The sequence below is a fragment of the Aotus nancymaae genome, unplaced genomic scaffold (genome assembly GCF_030222135.1).
Source record: "Aotus nancymaae isolate 86718 unplaced genomic scaffold, 86718_ANA_hifiasm-v0.15.2.pri h1tg000016l, whole genome shotgun sequence".
Taxonomy (NCBI): Eukaryota; Metazoa; Chordata; class Mammalia; order Primates; family Aotidae; genus Aotus; species Aotus nancymaae.
In genome coordinates, this window is record NW_026988428.1 from 58,589,811 (window position 1) to 58,597,269 (window position 7,459).

The 7,459-nt window shown below is 41.5% G+C and overlaps 1 non-coding gene across 1 annotated transcript; it reads right to left on the minus strand.

Annotated features, from left to right (window-relative positions):
* Positions 1 to 484: 484 nt before the first annotated feature.
* LOC135275577 (U4 spliceosomal RNA) lies at positions 485 to 625 on the minus strand. The gene has a single exon (XR_010343191.1). It is a non-coding gene; the product is annotated as a U4 spliceosomal RNA (small nuclear RNA).
* Positions 626 to 7,459: the final 6,834 nt, after the last annotated feature.

Genomic DNA, 7,459 nt, shown 5'->3' on the forward strand with positions numbered 1-7,459 from the left:
TCGGTCAAATCAACCTCAGGCCTAACCAGATTCAAGAAGGAAAAGAAATAGACTCCAACTCAGAGATGGGCTTGGATGACTTAGAGAGTGACAAGGAATTTGCAATTATTTTTCATTTATAATTCATTTGTTTATTAATCAATCCTCAGGAGTTTTAAATGTATGTATGTAGATGTGTATATGTTTTCTTTTTACAAAATTCAGATCATACTGAAAAAATACAACATGAATTTTTATTATATCACAAACGTTCTCCCATGTCATTAAATATTCTTGAAAAATCCATTTTACTGGCTGTATTATATGGGTTTACCATAATTTATTGATTTAAAATTGCCTAGAAATAAAATACCTTTTAAAATACAGTAAGTTGCTAATAGTTCTATATCCATGTGGCTCTATTATGGGCGATTTGGATTTTTTTATTGTACACTTTCCTGCATTCCTATATTTTCTTTTTTTTTTTTTATTTTTTTTAATTCAGTCTCCGTGAAGACTGTCAAAAATTGCCAATGCTGACTATATTGCAAGTTGTCACAGCAGGGTATTGGGAAAAGTTTTCAATTAGCAATAATCATGCCTCAGATAGACCTCACTGGCTATGATACTGCCACTGCACAAAGCTTGCATTCCTATATTTTCTACAATGACATACACTGTGATTTTTTTTATCCCTTCAGGTGCTACTGTGTTCCTGTCAGTCTGTGTTGTTCCAGAACCATCTCTGTTCTAAGTCAAGGTGTAGAAGAAGCCCTTTCCTTAACTCTGCTAAGCTTTGTCATGCAATCTCATGGTGTCTCCATAAGACATCTGAATTGAGCCTTGAAACATAAGTAGGAGTTCATCAGGTGAGGGATAAATACATTTTGCTAGTCTACGTCTCTCCCAGATGGACTTCCTTTTCATAGCTTTATGAAATCAGTTATACCAGTTGATGCTGGGGTTGCCTGCCTGCACCTTTAATCTTGGTTGGGGCTGGAAACTCCTTGCTACTGTAGCAGCAGCCTCACATCACTGCCTCTGTCAACCAGCCACAGCTGGAGTAGGAGTATGAACTGGACACTATAAAGGAAATTCTTGTGTGACTGCCACTATGAGAACCTTGGCATTTGAGGTAGACCTTGTGGCACTGCAGGCCACGGGCTCTTGCACTGTATTTATAGTCATGAAAAAAAAAGTTAATAATGTAAGTGGCATTGTATCTGGAGTCTGATTCATAAATCTTGCTCACTATAGGCCCAAAACCATTAAGTTCTGACTCAAAAACCAAGAGTATTTTAAACTAAGGGCTTCAGAGCTCTCAGAATGTCTTTCTGTGAATAATGCTTTCCTTGGGAGCAAACCAAGAAATACTCCAGTGTGTTGGCAAGTAGTCTTTCCAGGGGCCAACATTAGGAATTCAGACTGTCCTATTTAAAAATGGTAGAGTATTGATATTTCAATTTCTTACACAATGGCTGATTAAAACTAATTAGTATAGCATATGTTTGCAGTTTTACCCCAGAGGCCACGATAAATCAGGTACAGTGGTAACTACTTCTTGCTGATGTTGACATTTCTCACTGCTGTGGGTGGAGTGCTCAGTATCTGTGATAAATGGCACAAATTTCCTTAGAGAAAAGCCACTCCCTACATCTGATTATTCCCTTTAATCTTATAAGTTTGGGTAGAAATTTTTTTCAGGTCTTTATTTTTAGGACTTATTTAGAAATCTAGAATGAGAAAATGTTTGTCTCATTTCTGAGATATGTATGTATAGGGGTGGATATGTGTATGTGTTTCCTACTTCTGAGTCACACTGTCCAGGAGAAAACAAGGGACAAACCTTAAGGGGGCCCCATTATGTGTAAAACACTGTACTGTGTGCTGAGCCAAGGTGCCACTCCTTGACCACCAAAGCACCTGGGTCCCCATCTCACCAAGTGGATGTGTGTCAGTCCTGCACCTTGAAGAAAGCTGGTAAGACCAGCAGAGGTTCCTTTAACTCAATAATCCTTTAAATCGTGGTCCTTACCTTTCCAAAAGCCCAGCCTTCTGTGGGATGTGTTAGAAATTGCAGCCATCCTCAGCTCCACAGCTTGAGGCTACTTCTTAACCTTTTCTCAGACCATCCTATCCTTGAATATGTCCAGGAGCTTTCACCACTGCACTAGCTCTAGCTCTCCCTGACATCCTCATCCAGTAGTTGCCATGCCTACCACCCCACTCCATTCATATTATTAATAGTTTCTTATTGATGCTGTAAGAAATTATCACAAACTTGGCAACTTGAAGTCACAGAAATTTATTCTTTTGTAATTCCAAAAGCCAGAAGTCTAAAATTGGTTTCACTGGGTGAAGTCAAGGTGTTGGCAGAGTGCGTCCTTATGGAGACTCTAGGGGAATATGTTTCCTTGCCTTTTCCAGCTTCTAGAGCTGTTTTCCTTGCACTTTTTGGCTCATGGTCCTTTCCTCCATCTTCAAAAGCATCATCTTTGGTAGCATCATCTTCAAATTTCTATCTCTTTCTACTTCCATCTTCACATCATGTTCCCTCTTAGAAGAACCCCTGTGATTATATTGGGCCCACTTGGCTAATCCAGGACAATCTCCCCATCTCAAGATCCCCAACTTAACCACATTTGTAAAATCCCTTTTGCCATAAATGTAATAATGACAGGTTACAGAGTTTAGGACATGGACATCTGAATATCCATGGTAAGGCTGGGAGCCACCATTTAGTTTACCAAGTCATTTGATGTTGGCCAGCCACTGTTACCTTAAGGCACCTAAATTAAGCATGCCAGAGCTCCTGAAGAGTGCTCTAAAGTATGTTAATATATATATGAGGTGTGATTTTTATCCTAGAGGAATAGGACATGAGAGCTGGAAGCAGAACATTGTAGCAGTCAGACTATCTCGATTTTAATTCTAGTTCCTGTCTCTTAACCACTTAAAAGCTATGTGGCCAGACATGGGGGCTCAAGCCTGTCATCCCAGCACTTTGGGAGGCTGAGGCAGCAGATCACCTGAAATCAGGAGTTTGAGACAAGCCTGGCCAAAATGGCAAAATCCTGTCTCCCCTAAAAATACAAAAGTGAGCCAGGCATTGTGGCACACCTGTAGTTCCAGCTACTCGGGAGGCTGAGGCAGGAGAATCACTTGGATCTGGGAGACAGAGGTTGCAGTGAGCTGAGATAGTGCCACTACAGTCCAGCCTGGGTGACAGAGCGAGACTCCAACTAAAAAATATAAATAAATAAATAAATAAATAAATGCAAACCATGTGACCCAGGGAAAGTTATTTGTCCTCTCTAGATCTGTTCCTTCATCTACAAGCTGACATCTGTCTCCCAGTATATTGTAAAGATAAAATAATGCAGTGCTTATGAAGTCATTAGTACAATATGGAATATATAGAAAAATATTCAGTAATGATTAGCTCTTATTACTATGAATAGTCTGTCTTCCTTAAGAGATAAAAGCAGGAGGCTTAGAAATAGTAAGTGATTAATCTTTGCCTCATCCCCCCACCCTCAACCTCGGAAGCTATAAACAGAGCAAAATCCCAAGTGAGACACTGGAGCTACTTGGACCCAGCTGAGAAACCCTTTTCCCCCACCTGCCCAAATGCAGTTGATGTCACCTCACCACTAGTGCAGTTCACACCATCCCAGAAGGGCCTCTGAGCCATGCGCCTTCCTTTCTCCTTCAGTCCCCCTGAAGGGAACCAATGCCTTGACATCCATAGTACTTGCCATTGACCCGTAAGTCCTTGCCAGTGTCCTACAGTGCTCCCCATACAGCTCTCAAACCCGTCTTGGCAAATGCTTTCTGCAGGCATTATTTTCATGAATGGTCCACTGCTGCAAATTTCATTGCTGCTGCCTACTGGGTTTGGATGTCTAACTTCTGTTTCAGAATTAACATGTCCCAGGCCAAACTTTTGAATACCCCCAACCCAACGATTCCTTCCTGGATGATCCTCATCTCAATAAATAGTGTCACCATGCTTGCCAGCTGTCACTCAGGACAAATACTGACACCACCCAGCCTAAGGCACCATCATCTCACATCTGGAGTATTGCTACCTAACAACTCCTTGTACTTTCTTTCTCTTACAGTCCCTCTACAACATGAATCAGATAATATCACTTCACCATTTAACCCTCTCCCATGGCTTACCACTACTCTTAAACAAAATCCAAAGTCCTTATCATGGCCTACAAGTCCCTGTGAGATCTGGCCCCTACCTACTTCTCTGATCTCATTTCCCACTATTTTTTGCTTTCTCACAGCTCTTGAGCCATAATGGCCTTCTTTCTTTTTTTGAGACAGAGTCTCACTCTGTCACCCAGGGTGGAATGCAGTGGCGTGATCTTAGCTCACTACAACTGCCTCCAGGGTTCAAGCAATCTCCTGCCTCAGTTTCCCAAGTAGTTGAGACTACAGGTGTGCACCACCATGCCCAGATAATTTTTGTATTTTTTTTTTTTTTTAGTAGAGAAGGGATTTTGCCATGTTGGCCAGGCTGGCCTTGAACTCCTGTCCTCAAGCAATCCACTTGCCTCAGCCTCCCAAAGTGCTGGGATTACAGGTGTGAGACACTGCACCCAACCTGGCCTTCTTCTTATCCCAGGAATAACCTGAGCATGTTCCTGCTTCAGGACCTTGGCCCATGCTGTTTCCTTTGCCTAGAATACTCTTCCCCCTAGATAGTCACAGGTATGTGTCCTTACTCCATTCAGGTCTTTGCCAAGTGTCATCTCCTCATAGAGGCCTTTCCTTACCACCCTATGTACAGAAAGCATTATCATCACTTTATTTTCTTTAGAACATCTTATTATACACTGTGCTGTTTATTATCTTCACTCCCACTAGATGGAAGCTCCATGTTCACCATTGCATTTTTTAGCCCTTAAAATGGCACTTGATTCATAGTTGGTACTGGATACATATTTTTTAATTGGAAAATTGCTTTCTATGTGCTAGGCAGTGTTCTACATCTTTTATAAGTATCAATTATCTTAATCGCTCTAGTAGCTTTATGAGATAAGTACAATTATTATTATTATTTTAAGACAGAGGCTCACTCTTGTCTCCCAGCCTTGACTGCGTAGCACAATCTTGGCTCACTGCAAACTTCACCTCCTGGGTCCAAGGCATTCTCCTGCCTCAGGCTCCTGAGTAGCTGGAACTACAGGTGCCCACCACCATGCCTGGCTAATTTTTGTATTTTTAGTACAGTTAGGGTTTCATCTTGTTGTCCAGGCTGGTCTCAAACTCCTGACCTCAGATGGTCCACCTACCTCAGCCTCCCAAAGTGCTGGGATTACAGGCATGAGCCACTCTGCACAGCTGGTAAGTGCAATTATCTTTCTTTTAGAGTTGAGGAATAGCTTTCCTTACAACCAGCTTGATCTGCAAGCTTCCATTGGTACATGATCACCTTTCTCTGCATGTGTGTCGAGCATTGTGGAATAGGTACTTTTGTGACTATATCTGTTTAGTCCCAGCCTAAGCATGCTTTTCTTGGGAAAGATAACTTGTGGGATTGCATGAGCTCTGCTACTTCTGTGTTTGTAAGGTTCCCCCTGGTAAACTGTATTTTGCATTTGTACCATGTGTCATGAATGGAATGTATGTTCATACCTCCTTTGCACGATGGTTAGATATTTCTGTATTGGATTATGTTGTCATTCAAAAAGAAAGCATGACTCTAAACCAATAAAGCATGCCATGAGGATAAATACTGTATTTATAGAAATTCTTAAAATGGATTCCAATCCAATAATACCCTGTCTCTCCTGCTCTGTGCCTAGCCTCTAATTGGCATTCTACTTCCTTGAAGAGTAAGCTGGTTTACACATCCTTTGGCTTGACTGAAAGGCCACCTGTGTCTATGACTGGACTTTCTAGAAGCTCTAAGTTCTTGCTTCCCATCTGGGCTCCAGTAAGCACTAACTTCGCTGGAAGAAGGTGTTTCAAGAAAAAGTCAAAATCCCCTCATGTCTAAGAGATCAGTACATCTGAATGAGATACTGATATTCTACCCCTTCCTGTATATGCCTAGAGCCTCTTTTTCTGGAAATTACTTCTGCTAGTTCTAAACCATTTGGTTTCTTTGATTTTTTTCCCCCTACCCTCTTAAGATTGCACTTGAAATCCTTTATTTTTATTTACTATAAAAATATGGATCAAAGAATTCCACATTCCACTTTGTTCCCATCATCCCTCACAGCTGTTTGCTTTGTGGGTGTGGGCCAGTTTTAGCTTTTTTTTTTTCTCAAACAGCAAGTCCTTTTAGAGGCAATACTGTCATCCATTGGTTTTTCTGCAAAGTCTGTGTTCTTTGGTATTTCTTAGAACTCTTTAAAATTTCCTGTTGAATAGGATTTTGTCCTGTTGAAATTCTATTTGCAATGTTTTTAAATTTAGTTTAAAAATACACATACACACACACAGAGTCTTTCTCTTCTACCATCCACCCTTCTTTCTGTTGTTCATTAGCTTTGGCTACAGAGGCATTCTAGAGTTTAAAACCTTCCAGCTCTGTCTCACTGGGATGCTCATGCTACAAGGAGAAAAGTCCTAGGAGATGAGCAAGTGCAGTGGAGCTGAACTTTAACATGTGAGGTGTGGAAGTCAGGAGGTAAAAACAAAGCTGGCTGCTGCTCTGCCATGTGGTGGGCAGGGTTCTCTGTCTCTGGAAGCTTCTCCCGAGGTGTTTGTTGACACTGCAGCATTGTAGGAGAGTAGAAGTCAGCAATGGGCAGGTTGGGGCAATAACTGAGTAGCAGAGACATTAACAACCCAAATCCAGTCCTGGCACAAATGATAATGAGATCTTTACTTTTCTTCCTTTCTTTCCCTTATTCCTTTCTCTACTCCTCACCTTTCCTCTCCTTGGACCTCATACTATCTTATTAGCTCTCTTCTTTAATATAGAAGAAAATGCTGGCATGAAAAGGCACTATTCTAAGACTAAACTATATAATTGAGACAGAAAACTTGATGCTATTCAGGACAACAGGGGCAGCTTAGCAGAGCTGTCTTGTTGAGCTTTGCTCTACAGGGCAGATCATGACTGTGGTCTGCTTTCCTTCTCCTTAATTCTAGTCCTGACTCTTGCAAGGAAATAAGAGGTAAATGAGTTGAGAAATACTGCTGGGATATAAGTCTGCTCAGTCTCAGAGTCCAGTTCTGCTTTTGCAAGTCTCTTCCATAGACAGGCCCCAGTTCTTTCCTTTATCATGCCACATGTGCATCATGTGCCAACTATTGTGCTGGGGATATAGTGGTAGTCAATATAAAAACATTGCCTGCCCTCACACACCAGCAAGGAACAAAAGCTGTTGAGGTAATTGCAAGAGTGAATAGTGTTGCCCAAAAGCATATTAAGGATACAATGGAAGCACACAGTGGAAGCACGCAGTCAGAGAGCTGATTCGGTCTCCTTTACCTGTAGGCTTGGCCCTGC